Source organism: Schistocerca gregaria, chromosome 4, assembly GCF_023897955.1.
Source record: "Schistocerca gregaria isolate iqSchGreg1 chromosome 4, iqSchGreg1.2, whole genome shotgun sequence".
NCBI classification, from domain to species: Eukaryota; Metazoa; Arthropoda; class Insecta; order Orthoptera; family Acrididae; genus Schistocerca; species Schistocerca gregaria.
In genome coordinates, this window is record NC_064923.1 from 82,820,415 (window position 1) to 82,841,914 (window position 21,500).

Consider the following 21,500-nt stretch of genomic DNA (forward strand, 5'->3'; position numbering starts at 1 on the left):
AGTGTTTTACTCGAATATTATACTTTTATTCAATTTGTATTTTATTCATTTCATAAGATATATTTTACAGATCATACTATCGTATTGTACAGGAGATATCTCAATTTTTGCCTTATGATAGGACTGTACATATTTATTATATAATTCTGTAACACTATTTTTACCAGCACAGGTTTACGTTGAACACGAAAACATTAAATTGTTTTCCTCATGATGCACCAGTACATTATTTTCTGTATGTAATATTGTACACAAGACTGTGAGATCAAGTATGGTATGTTCAAAACTTTAGGACTGTCGGCTACAGCGGAACCAGTAGGTACCCTTGGAGGCAACGGACCGCATGCCGAAAACCTCACTATACACGTAGGCACAGCAAGCGCCCAAAGTTGTCAAACGTTCACCCCACCACCACGACACTTCCCGCTTGCACTGTGTTCGAGTTTCAGACAGGTTGCTGTCCTACTTGATCGTTGCACCGTACCATTTTGCTTGTTTGCAATTTTTACTGTTGTAGACATTATTATATTTGTCGTTATTGATACTTGTTGTGCAGTGCAGAACAATGTCAGAAGGAAGTTCGTCGAAAGTTACGAGTGGAAACGCTTCATGTAGTTCTCTTGGCCAGGGAATATACATAGTTTGCGCGTTACGTACATATTTTGAGACTGAAAAACTTAATAGAGGCCTGGTGCTCTACGTTAACAATATAATCGATTGAAGTGCTGCAGCTCTGAACATGGAAAGACTATTGTGAAGATTGGCAAGGAGGTGTTCAATACGAAAAGGAAGCTGGAAAATAGAAGCTTGAAATACTTGGGAAAAACCGTTGTATGGATAAGCGGATTACTAATACAGATTTATTTGCTGAGGATGCGATTGTTCATCTTGTTTATGATTACTATCGTAAAAAGAAAAATCCGAAACTCATCATGATAATAGTCACCATCAAGGAATCAGGTCTTCTACAAGACAGTTGCACACAGTATTGCATGACCTAGCATTCTAGTATGGTCAGTTCTGTGGATATAAGCTGTTGATGGAGAGGGAGGGTGTATCTGCATGGCGATGCCGCCTTTTTAGGCCGATGTGTGGCATGAATAGCGTCGAAGTAGTGTGGTTTCATAAAATGTGGATCAATTGTGGTTTTGTTGTCAGGCAGGGCTGAGGAGGTGACAAAAGTAAAGTAATAAGGAAATGCCTTCTGGCAAGAGGGACAGACTTTCTCTTTGTGCCACAGGTTATTTTTGCAAGGTTTTCTCTCAAAAGGTCTCCTGGTTTTTAAATAAAAGGAGAGAGGGGATTATCAAGAAGAAATGGACCATACTATGTTTACAAAGTCGTTCATAGACTCACTAATTCAAGACCTGGGAAAACGGTCAACAATTGTTTTAGATAATTGCTCCTTACCGTTCAGTTGTTGGTAAGGCTACCATGACAAAACAAATGGAGGAAATGATTGATTGTCTTCAGCATTGAAACACTGTTGTAAATTAATAATCTTAGAAAAGTGGAGCTTGTGGAAGTGATATCTCTTCAAAGAACACAGTTCCCCATGGTATGAAATCTACAAACTGGCAAAAACATATGGGTAAAAGCGACCACCATACATCTGACATGTCAACCCAACAGAATTAATATGAGCCCATGTTAAAAACGTGCATTGTCAGGAATAATAATAATATACCATTTCTGTAGTTTAAGCAATCATGAGAGACACTGTTAGGAACATAATGCCTGAAGACTGGAAGAAGGTCAACGAACATAACTAAACAATCTGTGGAGGAAATGATTATTTCATTAAATAATAAAAGTTACAGGCACAGTGCTGCTTCAAGCATTTGTCATAATGACAAGAGTAATGTTAGCAGAGTTTCTCCATTATCACAATAGAAATGAAGTATAGCCAAACTCAGCTACATGTCTGAAGTGGGTAATTTGCAATGGAAAGTAGCGACATGACAAAATTATCATTTTGCGAATTTTTACATTTTAATAAAAAGGCCTTATCAGCAACTAATTCCGCATGTGGTTCATTTAAGAAATTCAATTTATATCACACATTACTGTTTACAATATAACTGCTGCAATACTGACATAATGCTTTCTGTATTGCTTTTGTTCCTCCCAATATTGGTTGACCTATTTAAGACAAATTTTCTCACTGTGGTAAACATACATATATCTTATATTTTTGGTGTTAGAAACTAGCATGCAGATAAGAAATTTTAATTATATGTTAATTATAAACATAGCATTCTGTTTTTCATAATGAAAGCATTGGTATTGGACATGTGAGTGGATCATTGTACATCATATTTAACTGAAATTAACTCATGTTATAAAACTCTGACAGAGTTTCAGTTTGGAATAGATGAAAATTTGATGTATGTTTAAGATTACATTCACTTAATGTGTTCATCTAACATCTATAGCAAAAAAGGTTCTCATGTGATGAAAATTTGACAATGTTATCATAAAATGCATTTTCATAAACTGCTCATATACCACTATAATAATTTATTGCAGCAATAAAACTGAAATGAAAAGATAGTGCAGTTCTTCCAGAACATATTGATGTAAGTTACATAGTTTGTAGTTTGTGAGTGTGAGTAAGTAGAATGAAAAGCAGGATTATGCATTAGTTCCATGCCGGACATGGTAAATCTGCTCCACACCTCCACATGTTCCTGCTGAACTGTCAGTCCTAAAGTAATTTTAAGCAGACTATAGTCATATTGTTCAAACGATCGTCTCGTCATTCATAAATTCCGCAATTGAGTAGTAGCATTTTTCCGCCAGAAGATCATTTAGCTTTTTCTTTATTGAATTTGATAGACTGAGCTTCTTCAGTAGCTTCACTTTTATATGCAGTTCTAATGACACTGATTTTTTTATTGTTTGGTTTTAAAATGTGTAAACAAAGTCTTTGAAATGTTAAGCTTAAGGCCGTTTTCTTGAAACAATGTATCTAGGTTGTTCAGTGTGTTTATTACACCATGTAGAATTTCTGTCACCAGTTGAGCACTGATATTGAGAGATAAATCATTTACATAAAAGAAAATCAAGATTGGCCCTCAGATTAAGCCTTGCGAAATTGTATCCCACTCAGACGCATAATTTATGGAATTAGATGTTGTGGGCCTAATCCTTTTGCTTCTTGTTTGTCAGACAAGACCTGAGCCACGTCGAATGGTATGAATGACTTAAAATGTTGAAGTATGTATGCAAACTTCCACTTCCTTTCCAAGATGACTTACTTGAGATGCTAGGCCAACCTTCCTTGCTGGTTAGCCTGCTGCTGCAAACTCTCTTTCACTTCTTCTCTGAAGTATGCTGCTAGAAATTTATTAAGACTCTTTCTACTTATAAAAATAAGTAGATATACCAAGTTTCATTTGTTTCAATTAACAACATATATTTTAACTTCAGACATTTTACCAATTCCACGCTTCACATAGAAAATACTGTTTTGTAAGCTTCTTGTCTCTCCACGCATTAGAAACAAAATAAGTTACAAATGAGAAAAAGTTGGCTTAAAAAGAATGTCCATTCTCAAATGAAGCAGAATACACGTCTTCCCTTCACCAAGGCTAAGACAAAAAATTTTAATGCCTCTTTTTCAACTGTTCACATTACTATAACACTGGCCAAAGCACAATTAGAACATAATAGCATAAACACTCCATGGTTCTGTCCACTTTCACTAAACTTCCATGGATCAATCGACAACTACTTTTTGGTGCAGTTCGACCGCTGAATCTACATTCTGCTCGTGCCTCATTTCCAACCTGAACACACAAACATGTGACCCAGCAGTAGGTAAGATTACACTCTATCACACTTATATCCAAAATGTCTCATGTTAGAGACGGTAGAAGGCCGAGTGGTTCTAGAATTTATGCAGAAATTCTCGAATCACTACATCTCCCCCCTGCCCCCCTCATATCGAACAAGAGATATTTTATACATAATCATTATGTACATAATATCACACATGACAATGTTTTACATTTTAGCTAGGTATATATATATATATATATATATATATATATATATATATATATATATATATATATATATATATGTGTGTGTGTGTGTGTGTGTGTGTGTTCCATTTCAATAACAACCCTTTGTTTTCTCTAGGACAATCTTTAGCAGAGAGTTTCTTTATTTTATTCTCACTTATATCAAAACCTGAGTATTCATTCATGATTTCGTAAGCTTAACTAGTATTTAGGAATCGTGTGGACTATTTCCTACTTCCAATCACAAAATTCAGGCGTTCATGACACCTGAGTAATCTATTTTCTGTTCTCGTTCTTTGTAGTAGTTCGTAGCTTGTAGTTTGGAGGAACTCTGGGCGAAATGAAACTGTTCTTTTGACACTCATTTATTCATATGTAATATAATAATGCTAGTTGTGCATAGGATTCCTACTTTCCACAATAATTTCTATAAAATCTTGTGAAATTGTCACGGTACTGTCCCCTTCTTCTAGGATCAGTACCTATACATACCTTGCCTGTTGGTTGACCTTATTAGAGCACTTACTCTTTCCATTTTGGTAGGTACGCCCCTTCCTACTTTCTAGGCCACAGGTCGTCCTATCTCCATGTAGGTACGCCTGCCCTATATACTTTGCAAATGCCAGGTATGCCCCCTTTATCCTTTCTGAGTAGGCATCATGGTTCATTACCCTACTATACATTTCTATGTGTACTGTAATTAAGTATTCTCTGGTAAAAATAAAAGTCTACTTTACACTTTGCATTCAGTTTTACTGCATCATTTACTCCCTAGATCCCTCCTCTACTTATCAAATTCTATACTCTCCATAGATAATATGTACACATACACCATTTAAGTCCCACTATCCTAAAATCAATCAATTCCTCAGAGCTTTAATTACACTGACTTTTCTTAAATGACTATCACGATTAATTCCACACTAGCTTATGTTCTCTTTCTTTGCTCACGCCTCTTCTTTGTCCATCCCCTACTCATTACTTCCTTATAGTTATTCCACTAACTCATGTGCTTTTGTCTCTCTTTGTGCATGAGTTGAAAGCCTCTATTCTTTCTTTATATACACCTCTTCGTATATATACCAACAAAAAATTAAAAAAAAACAAATGATGTAGAACCATCATAGTTTTTATATATATTCCTATGTGCACATATTCTTTCCCCTACAACACCTGGCGGTTCTCACATCGTAATAGGTTTCTAGTCTGTAATTTCAATCTTTGTGTATAGGGGTATTCTAGTGTGTATGCAGACGTGATTATTCGGCCTTCTTAGGTAAAGATAAGATGTAGGTTATTAGAAACCACGTAAACCAAGAAGGACTTCAGCGATAGAAGTTAGTGAATATGGAAATAGGGAAAAAAATAGGTCCTCAAATGAGAAGTAAAAAAGGAAAAAAATGGATGTAGTTGCTAAGATCGAAGAAGAGAAAGAAGATCGCTCCACAGACAGGAAACCCTTCCCACCTCCTTTCCCCAGGACAACTACCTCTCACGTACTTGAGTGAGACCCTGAAGGAGGTTTGGTGTTAAATTATCTCCTACAGAATGAACATTCCCACCTTCACCCTGAGGTCCGCAATGAAATCTTAGCAACCCTATGGAAATAGCAAATGGTGAAGAATCAGGCACACTTCTTTGTGAAGGTTTTTTGAAAGGTGTGATGTATGTTCTGTGTTAGCCGTGATTTATGTGTTCTCATAAACCATGTTTTATCTATGTTAACCACCCCTTTCAAAATTGATACAAACCTTGGCATATACAGCACATTTCATAAAAGATATAAAATATTATATACAAAATAGAAAATTTGTACACTATTGTATAATAACTATTTAGTTAGTCACATTGTAATATATTTTCCACACATATAATACTTAATTCGTTTTATTTTCAACCCAATACCACTTTCCTTCTTATTCTGGGATTCTCCTGGATAGTTTTCTACTTCATTGTCATATCTGATTTTCTAAGTAATAAAATTATAGGACAGATTTTAGGAATGGATGACAGAATAGTATAAGATTTCAAAGGAAATCGATGCGGGAAAACTATTTTGGAAGAAATACCGAAAGCAACTTGGGATCCAATGGTTGTCACTGTGCCCGCTAACTCAGAACTCAGAACATCCCTGGGGGATTATCAACTTTACGTCTTTTACAATGTACTTCCCTTTCTCTGATCCAGTTGTGGGATCTACTAAAAATAATGTCTTAGGATGGATCACCTTTTGTACTCGGTATGGTCCTTCATATTTTTGAAAAAAACTTATGGGTCTCTTTTTTCAGAGCAGAGCTTTGAATATGTGATAAGAACTAGGTCATCGACTTTTACTGAGGTTCTACAGCCTTTTCATTATGCTTATTTACTCTTTTTTGTGCTTTTTCAATTAAATTTTTAGAAACTATTTCCTGATTTACTTCATAGTAGACACTAGGTTGTTCAGGCCAATTATAGCACATAATTAGAGGTTGTCCTATAAAAATTTTGCCTGTAACTTCTAAAGGTGCCAACCCAGTCGATAGGCGTGGTAATTCATTTAGGATGAGTTCTAAGTCCTTAATTTTTGTTGCCCACAAAGTATGTTTCTCATGACACTAAGTATGGCATAATTTTCTTGTTTTTTTCATTACCCTTTCAAACGTGTTTGATGATGATTTATAGTTAGATATCAAAACTTGTCGAATAGCTTCCCATATTAGGAATTCTTTAAATTCGTTACTCATGTGTGGTTCATTATCGATAAGAAACCGTATTGGTTTACCTACTTCCAGAAAGTATTGTTGCAAACAGTGCATAACTGTCTGTGTATTTACTCTTTTGATGGGGTATCGTTTAAGATACTTCGACCAGCACTCTATGATGACCAAAATGTATAATATTCCTCCCTTTCCTTTTGGAATTGGTCCAAAGCAATCTGCTGCTGTGAGGTTGTGTAACGACTTAGGAATAGTAGGATACATTGTATTTCACATGAGTATTATTCTCTTTCACTTTCTGATATATTTCACAGGTTCTAATTAAAGATGCTATTTTATGCCCTACCTTCTTAAAACAATACAACTTATTCATACCGGTTATAAACTTTTTGATTCTGGTGTCCATATCCTGTATAAACATACCACACAAGTGCATCTTCCATTACCTTCAGAATGCATAAGCGCCAATGTTGTGATGCCATGCTGTCTCTCTAATACAAATTAAGACCTATAATTTTCCATTTTCCTGCTTGAATAGGAGGTAAGGAGTTCTGGATACACATAGAGAATATTTCTGCAAAATAGGGATCATGATGAATATTTTCTGTTATTCTTTGAGCCATCTCTTTTACTCTGATGTTCAGATACTGCAGACACAAAATTAATTGCAAAAATAACGCCAAGTCCTTCCGTACATTTTAATTCTTCCATTCCTATGGGTAGCCTAGACAAAGCATCAGGTACAATATTCTTGGAACCTTTTACATATTGTATCCTAATATCATATTTCTGAAGGAAGAGCATCCATCACATAACCTACTGTATAATAATCGACTACTCATTAGAAAGGATAGAACTTTATGATCGGTATAAACATGGATTTCTGATCCCCATACTAGTATTTGAAATTTGTGAATACTCCATACAATTTCCAATAGTTCTTTTTCAGTAGCAATATAATTTAGTTCATGTTTATTTAGGCTACAACTTGCACAGGCTGTGGCCTTGTGTTCTACACTATTTGGATCCCACTCTCCTCAGAAAAGTTCGGCAGCAATACCGTATTCAGATGCATATGTCGAAATTTTAAACGGTTCGCCCATAATGGGATGATGTCATATAGGCGATTCAACAAGCGCTCTTTTAACATTTTCAAACACATTATTTGCATCTTGCTCCCAAATCCATGCTATTCCCTTTCTTAGTAAACGTAAAATGTTCAGGTCATTCAGTTCTTGCCCTCGTACGTACTGCCTATAGTATCTGGCCATACCTATAAATCCTTTTAGCTGACTTACATTTTTGGGGTGTGGACATTCCTTAATAGCTTTTATGCGATCTGGGCCCGGTCTAATTCCCTCTACCCCTACAATATGATGTAAGAGTTTAAGTTCTTGGCGCATAAAATACGATTTAGACAGCTTTATTGTAATGCCTTTTTCTTTAAATCTTTTCAAATTCTGTAACAAATCTCTCCCTAGCTCTTCATCTAATGCACGTATAAATACAGATACAGAGATATTAAGTCCAAAGGGCAGTACATTGAAATGATATGATTTACCATCAAACAAAAATGCTGTATATTTTTTGGATTCTGGGTGTAATTTTATCTGCCAATATCCCACAGTCAAATCCCTTGTGCTAAATAATCTTGCCTCTTCAAATCAGGATAACAATTCGTCAATATTATTTGATCGATTTCTCTGTGTTTCTATATGCCGATTCAATGTGCGAGCGTCTAATACTAATCGTACTCCGCCTGTAGCTTTCTTTACCACAACCAAAGGATTGACGCTAGAACTTGGTTCTATATTATTATTATCAATTATCTTATAGATTTCAACCCTAACTACTTCCTTCAAACTTACCAGTATTGGATACGGCTTACAGAAGAATGGAGTGTCCTCTTTGATTTTGAATTTAGAAATATAGTCGCTGATGTTACCAGGACAATCGGAGAATACTACCTCATACACCCTTCAATTTTTTTACAAATCACGTCTTTGTTGCTCGGTTAATATTAAGGATTCATTAACTTTGTCTTGGATTTCAGTTTGATGTGTTCCTGGATCTACATTATCGATCTTTGGTGACAATTGTGCTATAGCTGTTAATCGCTATCACTGACATTCAGCTGTTTGTTTTCCAACATAGTTGTCTGTCGTAAATGGTATCCAGCATCTATTGTCTCTTTTACCAAAACAAATAAGATTTTCCTCAAAGTTTAAGATGCCTTTAAATTCTAATAACGAATCTAAACCAAATAATACATCTCCATTAATATTTTCTACTAGCAAGAGTGTTTGACGAAATAATTTTTTTCAACACTGCAGTTCATTTGGGTTTCGTGTTTCACAACTTTAATTTTTGTTCCTGTTATACAGATCATGTAAACTCTAGTTACTGGCAATAATAGTAATAATAGTAGTCTCTAAGAAGTTAAAGAATGTGTCAGATTTGAGTGATGCCTCACTCATTGAGTCTATAAATATGTTAAATTCGGAAGTCTCCATGACTCGGTTCTTCAAGCAGCAACCATTCGTTTCTAGGTATTCTGTGTGTGAAATTAACATATAATGAACCAGTCATCCTAGAGTAACTACACAATCTGGGCCCTGGCCCTGGATCCAGATTGCACCACGTTTTCCTCATTATTACTAATTACTGGTTGGTTACCAAACTGAGATATTACATTACTATTTGGTATTCCTTTTGTTACTTGGTACAAACTCCTGAGAAGTTACTGGATCTAAATTTGAAGGTAGATGCTTCTTTTGATAATTGTCATTACAATTTGGCTTGGTGAACTTTAGCGAGGTTCACTTCATGCTTTTTGCAATTATTTTCCATTCTTCTTTTATAGTCTGAATTTTCCCCTTGATGTAAAGTTTCATTACGGTCATTTATGGTATCTAGTGCATCGACGAAAGGTAACAACTCCTCTACCGTTTTCCAACCACTTCATAAGATGTCTTTTCTTGTGTAGATGGGTAGTCGTCTAATTAAAATTCTTACGAACCCTTCTTCCCCCATCGGCTTATCTAAATACTTTGCCCATGGTAGATGCCAATCCAAATACTTCCTCATAGTACCCCAAGTATTATTGTAGTATTTTGAGTCCCAAAGACCTGATATTAATTTTTCTTGAACACTGGCAGACCAATATTTCTCTTTAAATTATTTCTAGAAGTCTCCCCAAGACGAAAAGTTCTCAATATTCACAGTGCCCCATTCTGATGCCGCCCCTAGTAGGTAACCTACCACGAATTCAATATTTTTAGAATATTCCCAATTCTTTCTCAAAACTAAGTTGAATCTTTTCAAAAAATGGGTTGGATGGACTTCTCCATTGGGCTTGAATTTAGGAAATTGCCTGGACAATCCTGAATTAGACCCCCATTGTAGATCAGTCATTACTTCACTAGTTAATACCACATTAAGTGAAGTTACCCTTTTGTCTTCTTTATCCTGGTCATTTATATCCTTCTTAGTAGCACTAAGGTCTGAATATAGAATAGGAGCTATGTTCCTAGATGTTACACTCATGGTAACGTTTCGATATATCATTTCCTGCACCTGTTCCTTCAATCCACTCACCTTTATGATGTCGGAGTTCGCTAATTTATCTTTGAATTTCCTTTCCACGTTGTCTACTCGTGTATTAACATCTGTAACTTTCGATTGTATTATTGGTATTAACTTCTCTCGCTTATAAACACTCTCTTTCAAAGTATTAAAGCATTATATTTAATATTACACACATTCTCAAATGATCCTAACTTTTCATTTATCTCTGATTCGACACTGTTACATTTATCGTCAATATTCAGTTCCCATCTTTTTGGCAATGCCTAAAAGTTATTATTCTGTTTCTGATTGAAGTCAGTAAACATTAGATTTACATATATGGTCGAGGAATTAGTCAATTCATTCTTTAAATCTAATTTCAAATTCTCTACTTTACTATTTAAGGTATCAAATTCAAGCTTTAAACCATCCATGACTTAGTATAGATTACTAAATTCTCTGCTCTGTGAGTCTACTTTAGCATTTAACAACCCTAAATTTGTTGTTTGGACACTTAATTGAGAACTGAATTGGGAATGTACTGAGTCTAGTTTTCCACTTAAAGTTGTATTTAGCTCCTTATTTAGAGCAGCAGTCTGAGCATCTGAGGCTTCACTCTGGGCATTTAATTGAGCACTTATTTCTTCCCAAGCCTCATTCTGACCATTTGACTGCAGACTTTGAGCTTGGATTAGATTTACTAACTCAGACCAGTCAGGTACTTTCATAGCCATGGCTGGTTCTGAAGTTTCCCCAACTTGCTGTATGTTATCCATTCTTTTACAAACTTAAGATCTCGTGAGCATTTAAAGATTAACTTAAAGTATAATAACTACACTATTAAAGTTCACTCAATAGATTGTGCCATTTTGTACTAAAACAATACAGTTCTGTTTTACACTCACCCAGCGGAGAATTTGCGCTATGTCAGAGAGCGAATGTGGAGGCAGGTCAGCACCAATGGTGCTGAATGCGTCGGATGTTGATTTCCAGGTCTGCATCCCCACAATGTGTGCGAGAGCTATCCACTCCCCGCACTGGATCTTTTAATCAAAATGAGCTAGGCGTATTTCTCCTTCGAGAACCACACTGGAGACTTCTATTTTTCAATTCAAATTTTTGCTTTTTTTTAATACTCCAGAATGTTCCGATGTCTCGGAGTAAATTCTTTGTCGTATTTGGTTTAGTTGCTATGAAAACTTACTAACCTTCTTTTCTCGTTTTTTGCTCTTAAAATTCCTGTTTTTCAGTCCTTTTTCACTGGTCGTCACTTTCTAACGGTTTGGACGACTTAAAGTGTTCAAGTACGTATGCAAACTTCTACTTCTTTTCCGAGATGACCTACTTGAGATGCTCGACCGACCTTCCCTGCTGGTTAGCCTGCTGCTGCAGTCTCTCTTTCACTTCTTCTCTGAAGTATGCTGCTAGGTACAGGAATTTCTTAAGGCTCTTTCTACTTATAAAAATAAGTAGACATACCAAGTTTAATTTGCTTCAATTAACGACGTATATTTTAACTTCAAAATTGGATTAAAAAGCATGTCCATTCTCAACATGAAACAGAATACACATCTTCCTTACACCAAGCCTAAGACGAAAGTTTTTAATGGTTATTTTTCAACTGTTCTCGTTACTATAACAATGGCCAAAATACAATTAGAACAGCGTAGCATAAACACTCCATGGTTCTTCTGTCCCCTTTCACTAAACTTCCAAGGATCGACCGACAAGTACTTGTTGGTGCAGCTCGACCGCTGCGTCTACATTCTGCTCATGACTCATTTGCAACCTACACACACAAACATGTGACCTGCAGTAGGTTGGATTCCATTCTCTCGCAGTCATACCTAAAATATCGTGTGTTCAAGATGGTAGAAGGCCGAGTGATTCTAGAATTTACGCAGAAATTCTCGAATCACTACACACTGTAGAGCATTATGTTTGATGTTGTACCTTTCTAATTTATGGAGCAGCATGGAGTGATTCACTGAATTGTATGCCTTTGTAAGGTTGCAGAAGACACCTGCCACTTTATTGCTTTTGTCCAACGATTAGCTCATTTTTTAATGAATTCATTAATTGTGTTCATGGTGTTTTTTTTCTGGAATCGATAGTGGTTTTTGAGACGACACATTCTGTGATAAAATTTGGTGTCTGGGCTGCAGCTATTTTTTTCAAATACTGTGGCCGACATTGGAAGGATAGAGATAGGACAGTAATTTCCCATACATTTTGTTGATTCTTTTTTGTGTAGTGGTTTTACCTCTGCATACTCAAGGACATCAGGGAAGTTGGCTTCCTCAGTTGACTATTTGATTATTAAAGGTAGAGGATGTGGTATATTATAATACACAGATTTTTTTTGTATCTGGTCCCACCCTACAGCATTTTAGAATTTTAAGGGCAAAATAGCATTTTTTGCATCTGGAATTAAAACAGCTAAATCTTATTATTGTAATCCAGTTAAAAGAAATATACAGTGTTCTGCTACGTAATCACATCTACATTAGTTTTTGCCACATTTATAAGAAATTTATTAAAGCATTGAGATATCTGAGCAGGGGTCAAAATAGCATTGTTGGTTTGTTTCATTTTTGAAATTTCCTTTCAGTTAACCATTGTAGCTAAGTCAAATTTAATAACAGCCCATACTGACTTAGACTTATTCTTTGCCATAAATGAACTTATCATTTCACTTTCTTTTGGCAGTTTTAACAACATTTTTAAATACAATCTTGTAATGTCTCAAATAGTTAATAAAGTCAGGGTTTTTATTGTGTTTTGTATCTTTATGCAGCTCTTTTTTCTCACTTTAGATATTTTAAAGCCTGAAGTAATCCAGTTTAGTTTAATTTTGACTTTTCGGTGCCAGATAGTAGGTGGGAATGATACACTGAATACTTTTAGGTAATGTCTTACAAATTTATCAGAGTTCTCAGTACTGTACTCACCACTGTCTATGGGCCGTTTTACTGCATCTGCCGTGGCACAGAACAGATTAAAGTTATTCTTACAAAAGTATCTTTTCATAAGACCTTTCCTAACATTTGGTTTATTTACCCTGGCAGCTGAATAAACAATGCAGAATAGTAAAAACAGAACTACTTTTCACTGTCAAATATATAATTTATTAATATATTGTCCATACAAGTAGCTGAATAGGCATTTGCTCTAGTGAATTCACAAAAGTTTAGCTCAAAACCAGAGATATCAATTAAGCCAAAAAATGGCTCTGAGCACTATAGGATTTAACATCTGAGGTTATCAGTCCCCTAGAACCAGTTAAACCTAACTAACCTAAGGACATCACACACATCCATGCCCGAGGCAGAATTCGAACCTGTGACCATAGCGGCCGCACGGTTCCAGACTGAAGCGCCTAGAACCGCTCAGCAACACTGGCCAGCAATTGAGTCAATAAACTGTTTAGAGCATTCGCTATAATTTATCACATTCACTGTACAATCAGCTGCTATGGTAGTATTTTTCTCCCTTTCTTTCTCAAGTTTTTCGAGAAGTCACTGGAGTTTCGAGAAGAAATGTTAGTATTTGAAGTTCCTGGAATTCTGTAAATTGATATGACTATTGTGTTCAACTCTTTTAGTTCAACACTATAAAATTCTTTCCAAAGAACACTCCTCATGTAAGTAATCAAAATCCATCTTGATTGTGTATTTTAATCAGATATATCGAAAAATGTACATGAGTGTCTCTGCTTTCTGCAAAAGCTACTTGCTAACATTGAAACATTCCAGTTTAGTTAAAAAATTTATAGAGTCACTGGTTAACCAATTTAGTCTTGTTTCCTTCTCTTTATCTCTTCCCAAAACTTCTTAATTTGTTGACTGTGTTTCTGTTTCCTTTGCTATGTCTATATTTTCCCTGTTTTCTTCCTTTCTTTTATTTCAAATTTCGTATTCATAATTTTTTTATTGAGCTGTTCAGATCAATTCACACTGATCCTCACATCATGTTGAAACATTCAACAATGTATTTCAAATGGCGACATTCACACTGGCCATCACACCACCTTACATCATGTCACATCACAACACCATCAAAGCTTCTCAGGAACAAAAGTTTGATGGGTGACATCATTGTCCATTGTTGATCACATGAACCCGAGACTCATTTCCTCCTGATATACAGCCATCCTCTCATCGTCCATATTTCGTTTCATCATGCTTTCGTTAGGTCATAGTTTCCATAGTTGATATCAGCTCTTATACTACGTCTTTTTTATTCATTCTTTGTTTTTTGTTGTTGTTTGTTATAGATTGAAAACAGCTGAGAACTGGTATGTGATCTGGGATCATATGACTTCAATAGACCTGACATGGTGATTGTGATGTGGCAGATAGTGTGAATACACTCTGATGTACAGTACTGTGGCGTGACAGTGCCGAGATGGCCAGTGTGAATTGGTCTGTACATCAAAAATCCTCTTTGTGAGTCTGTTGTTGTTCATTCGATGTAAGTGTCCGCAGAATGGCAGTCAGCATTCTAAATAATCCTGTCTCTGTGTTCTTATAATTCGTTGGTTTGTCTCTTCATCTGTGTACTATCCCTATCTAGTGCTCCAAAATTCTTTTTTAAGATTATACTGTTTATTTATCGTGTCTGTGTATTCCTGGCACTCCTATTGTGGTCTTTTTTTATGCACAAAGTGCTTCTCAATACAACTGTATTGTAGTGCTTGAGTTGGGCCTATGTTGAAATGTTACTTTTGTTGTAGTGTGTCCTTTTCAGTTTGTACGCTTTATGAAGTTTTTCTATTCACTCTAAGTTAGTTGACTTGTTAGGTCCTCCTGTTTGTATGTATTCCCCAGATATTAGAGTTTTTCCTCACTGTAAACTTTTTTGCATTTTGTTTTCATAGCCTGTGTATTGTTGTTGTTTCTTTCAACATACTATGTTTTTGCATATGGTATTTGTAGATATACTTTGGCACAGAATTCATGTAAGTATTCCAGTGCTTCTTGTCTATTGTTGTTAAGTACTGCCAGGTCATCTGCAGATTCCAGGCGCTTTGTAACTGCCTTGTTTTTAACTTGTTCTTCCTAACTGAACACCTTTTACTTTTTCTTCCCATTGTTTGATAATTTTGTCCATGACCATCTTGAATAGAAGTTGTGACAGGCCATCCCCTTGTATGTCCCCCATGTGTACCTCAATTGCTTCTGAGATTGCTGCAGTGAATTTCACTAGATGTGGTGCCTATGAGTCTCTGTGGTATGAGTGTCCTGGTTTTTCTGTCCATTCCATATTCTTCTAGTGTGTCAAAGAATCTATGCTTTTTTTATGGAGCCATATAACTTCTTGTAGTCCATGAGTGTATTTACAGTGTTGTTCATCTGTCCGACCTTTAGGAGTGTTTGCAGATTCGAATCCTGTTCAGTACAGGATCTGCCTTTTTTGAAGTCTGTTTGGTATTCTTCTAACTTTGTATCAGTGTGTGGCTCTAGGCTGTTGTGTAATACTTTGGAAAGATTTTTTTAAGTGGCTGATAATAATGAAATAACTATGTAATAATTAGGGATTGTTATTAGGGGCCTTTATTCTTTAGTTATTTTATAATTTCTTCCACCCTTGTAAGAATTTTGAATCTGGACTTTTTATTGTTTTCATGATGTGCAATTTCATTTTTTTGTATTATAATTTCCTCTACTGTAGGAAGTTTCGAATCTGGAATTGTTATTCTTTTCATGATGTGTAGTTTAGGCTTCTTGCAGTTGAGGAGCTTATCAAAATATTTTTAAGATAACCAAATTGTGCTGCAAAAAATTGTTTATAACATTGAAAACAAGAAAACTGCAAGGGAAAACGTGACATAATAACATATTTGCAAATGCTATATAATACCTTCATTATATACAAAAGGCAAACATATATTACAGGCCACTGAAAGAGCTTCAGAAATAAAGGAAGAGAACTGCCTTTCATTGCATTAGGGCTGGCTGACTCTAGGAAAGGAGGGGGGGGGGCGGTTAGCCGTGCTACTACCTATGGGAAACACAAATAATTCATAAAATTATTTAGGGTATTGTGAAACAGACTTCAGATGACGGGCTGGAGGTAGCCCTTTCAAAATAGCAAAGTTTGCTGCAGGTAGTATTGTTAACTCAGTTTCCACCATACAGCTACAGAACACTTGAAATCTACTTGAAAGCCTCAACAGAAGCAATATACTTAATAATAAAGAAATAAAGATAAATGTAGGCTATGATGAACTACCCATTCATATACAGCAACCTTAAACACCTACAGCAGTATTGCAGAGAAAAACACTTTGGAAGAAGCAAATAAAGAATAAGTAGAATATTAACTGTCTGTCACATGCTATGGACACCTGAACCCAAACATTGTGATTAAGCAGCATCTACACACTGAATGATGACATGGAATCATTTCTGCACCGCTCCCTCTCCTTCAGACTTAATCTACATTTCCTCTTTCAGTCTTCTCTTACACTTAATGCCTAAGAGGTGCTTCCTGCCATCAGACAGTGTAAGATTTTATAACATCCATAATAGAGCCCAATGGAAACACTTCACATCCCAATGAGAATGCCCTTGCACATTAAAATACTAATCCCTGGATACTGTCAACCCAATTTACAAATATTATTAATATCTAACACAATCGTTGTTGTTCTTGTTGTCTTTGCTGGATATAAAAAAATGGTTCAAATGGCTCTGAGCACTATGGGACTTAACTGCTGTGATCATCAGTCCCCTAGAACTTAGAACTACTTAAACCTAACTAACCTAAGGACATCACACACATCCATGCCCGAGGCAGGATTCGAACCTGCGACCATAGCAGTCGCGCGGTTCCGGACTGAGCGCATTAACCGCTAGACTACCGCGGCCGGCTGCTGGATATCCTACAAGAGGAATTATAAGACTGAACCTTCTTCACATACATAATTATTGTTCGATGTTAACAGCCAAAATAAAATGTGTGTGGCACATGAAATCTGTTTCTAACAAGCACAGCATGTATAAACTTATATCAACGACACAAAGCAGAGTTCGACCACTCTATCACAATTCACTCGCTGCTTAGCTGCTAGTTGCAGTCCATTAACAAACAAAACAAGCAAACATTGTTTCTCTCCAAAGAAACTGCCAAGCGTCAGCATCTGGCAGTAGGGGAAGAGTTTGCAACACTTCCATAAAAGCCAAGTGGCAATACCGACACAACAATTGCGAAGCGAACCCGGTAGCAAGCAGCACAGTTGGGTACTCCATTTTTGGCGGTATCGTCGGCGATACTGCTACCCAGAGTGTGCTTTCCGACATAGCGGAAAGTAAAAGTTAAATCTAAAATAAATTTGTTGTAACGCAAACCGTCTTCGTGATGACGAAACTGGATAAACACTTTGTGATGAGCAGATTAGTTGCTTCAGTTATAAAATAAGCTTTGATAGGTTTTTACAGTATGATGTTAGCATCCATATCTACGGATTATGGCTTCAACATTGAGAAATAAGAGGAAATGAATGAAAACTTACAAGAAGTTACAGACAAAGCAGGAAAAAATTAATTTAGTGGAGCATGCCAAGAAGAGATTAATTTTTTGGCAAGAGGTACCGTGCCTGGCAGTTCCTCTTAACATTTGGCCAGACTAAACGTTCTGTAATCAAACGTGTTATTGCTTTAATGCCTAGGTGCACCAGATCGTGTATTGAGAAGATTCATCTTCGCATAATAGCTGGGATGATAGGGCGCATATTACTTGTGGAGACAGAAAAAGTTATAGGACTGGTGGCCCCAGGCAGCCATAGTGAAACTGTAGATAGATTTGTGGAGATATCATGTAAGAAGTCCTGCACCTTACTGTCTTCTTACTGTCGCCAAGCATTATGGATAACGCCTATGAGGGGTTTGTGATCGAATAAGCTGTGGAAATTCTTGAACATATTCGAACTTACTTTACTGCTGAAAGAAACTAAAAACCATTCCTCACTTATCAAGTTTCAGAGTTCTTTCTGAAGCTGTCAATGGCAAATTGCTAGCTCCAAAACTGACATTTTTCAGTTCAACAGCACACTTTTTGCAACCATTTTACTCAATTTTAGAGTGGTGTCTTAATTGTGCATCCCTGTATGAGGTACTATTCAATCTTATGAACATTTTGATGCAGCGAGTTGTGGAACAAGACGTCTCAAAAAGCAAAAAATTGTCTTTAATGAAATATGACTTAAAGGAGGTAAGAAATCTAACTGTAGCAAAATCCAGATTGAACTGTACTGAAAAAATTAAGAATACATCTGAAGATGAAATTTTGTTGCTAAAGGAAAACATGTGAACATGTATTAACAGCATAGGAGAGAAGTTGTGGTTTAACATGTGCTATTTCCTGCCTTTATTCAGAAATCACATTAAACCAGGAAGTAGCTCTATGAAGACTGGCAGTTCCTCTTAACATTTGGCCAGACTAAACGTTCTGTAATCAAACGTGTTATTGCTTTAATGCCTAGGTGCACCAGATCGTGTATTGAGAAGATTCATCTTCGCATAATAGCTGGGATGATAGGGCGCATATTACTTGTGGAGACAGAAAAAGTTATAGGACTGGTGGCCCCAGGCAGCCATAGTGAAACTGTAGATAGATTTGTGGAGATATCATGTAAGAAGTCCTGCACCTTACTGTCTTCTTACTGTCGCCAAGCATTATGGATAACGCCTATGAGGGGTTTGTGATCGAATAAGCTGTGGAAATTCTTGAACATATTCGAACTTACTTTACTGCTGAAAGAAACTAAAAACCATTCCTCACTTATCAAGTTTCAGAGTTCTTTCTGAAGCTGTCAATGGCAAATTGCTAGCTCCAAAACTGACATTTTTCAGTTCAACAGCACACTTTTTGCAACCATTTTACTCAATTTTAGAGTGGTGTCTTAATTGTGCATCCCTGTATGAGGTACTATTCAATCTTATGAACATTTTGATGCAGCGAGTTGTGGAACAAGACGTCTCAAAAAGCAAAAAATTGTCTTTAATGAAATATGACTTAAAGGAGGTAAGAAATCTAACTGTAGCAAAATCCAGATTGAACTGTACTGAAAAAATTAAGAATACATCTGAAGATGAAATTTTGTTGCTAAAGGAAAACATGTGAACATGTATTAACAGCATAGGAGAGAAGTTGTGGTTTAACATGTGCTATTTCCTGCCTTTATTCAGAAATCACATTAAACCAGGAAGTAGCTCTATGAAGATCGAATTTCAAATTTTGACATCAAATGGAAGAATATCAGATTCAAAGAGAGACCATGTCAGACTTGAATTTGTGGAGATTTGCAGAGACAAAAATTGAGGACGAGATGAAATGCTATAAAAAAGTGAAAATCATCTTGATAAGTTCTGGATTAATATAATCGAATTATCTTCAAACCCATGCCAAAATTTCCGAGATTTTGTCCAAATTATTTTAATAATCTCACATCGAAATGCTTCTGTTGAGCGAGGCTTTCCAGTGAACTCCAAAATTATAGTTGAAAATAAAACAGAAAAAGCCTTATTGCTCAAAAATACATATATGATGCAATCTAGGACACAAATGGATCTGCCAATCTCAACATTGACAAAAGACTTGCCCATAGTTATTGCAACACACATTCTATATATAAAGACGATGTGAAACATAAGGCGAAGGAAGGTGAAAGACAAAAAGCAGGAGTGAATGTGGAACAAACAAAAGCAAGCTGAAAGAATTAGAAACAAAAGGAGCACACATGTGGAACGGAGCCTCAAAGATTTTGGCAGAGATAGAAAATTTAAAGAAATGACTTATTCATTTTTATGGTGACAAATTTCAACAGTTTGTTGTCTTTAATCATATATATTTGTTAATCATTTATATTTGTTATATATATAAGTAGAATTTATAATTTTTTTATTCCTTATTGCCTGTAAATCAAAATGCAGAATTGAATATTTTTTATAAATCTTTAATTTGAAAATGTGAATTTTATTAGTAAAGAAATAATTTGTCATTAATTATGCATATTCTAATAATTATCGATATAAAGTTTTGACAAAAGGATGTTTTGGTCTCAAAATCAACATAGAATAAATTTGCCTTGAAAAACCTGGGGAAACCCTTGAATTTCAAAATGATTAATCGCTGGGCACTTTGCAGAAGTATCAGTGTTAAATCGCATGAAATGTCTCCCACAGGTAAAAATATTAAACGCTGGATGGTTAACTGCCAAAGCATTGACAACAAAGTACCAGAGTTTGAAGTGCTTCTGAAAAGCAGTGATGCTCACATAATTTTAGAACGCTGGTTGAAACCTGAAATTAAGAGCAGTGAGATTTTTGAGGGAAATATGAGTGTATATCAAAAGGATATATATTGCTTATGAAGTGTAGATTAAAACTAAAGAAACTGCAAAAAGGTGGGAATTTAAGGAGATGGGACCTGGATAAACCTAAAGAACCAGAGGTTGTACAAAGTTTCATGGAGAGTGTAAGGGAACAAATGACAGGAATAGGGGAAAGAAATACAGTGGAAGAAGAATGGGTAGCTATGAGGGATGAAGTAGGGAAGGCAGCAGAGGATCAAGTAGGGAAAAAGACGAGGGCTAGTAGAAATCCTTGGGTAACAGAAGAAATATTGAATTTAACTGATGATAGGAGAAAATATAAAAATGCAGTAAATAAGCAGGCAAAAAGCAATACAAACGTCTCAAAAATGAGATCGACAGGAAGTGCAAAATGTCTAAGCAGGGATGGCTAGAGGACAAATGTAAGGATGTAGAGGCTTATCTCACTAGGTGTAAGATAGATACTGCCTACAGGAAAATTAAAGAGACCTTTGGAGAAAAGAGAACCACTTGTATGAATATCAAGAGCTTTGATGAAAACCCAGTTCTAAGCAAAGAAGGGAAAGCTGAGAGGTGGAAGGAGTATATAGAGGGTCTATACCGAACTATCAGTTTAATAAGTCATGGCTGCAAAATATTAACACGAATTCTCTACAGATGAATGGAAAATCTAGTAGAAGCCGCCCTTGGGGAAGATCAGTTTGGATTCCGTAGAAATATTGGAACACGTGAGGCAATACTGACCTGTGGCTTATCTTAGAAGCTAGATTAAGAAAAGGCAAACCTACGTTTCTAGCATTTGTAGACTTAGAGGAAGCTTCTGACAATCTTGATTGAAAAACTCTCTTTCAAATTCTGAAGGTAGCAGGC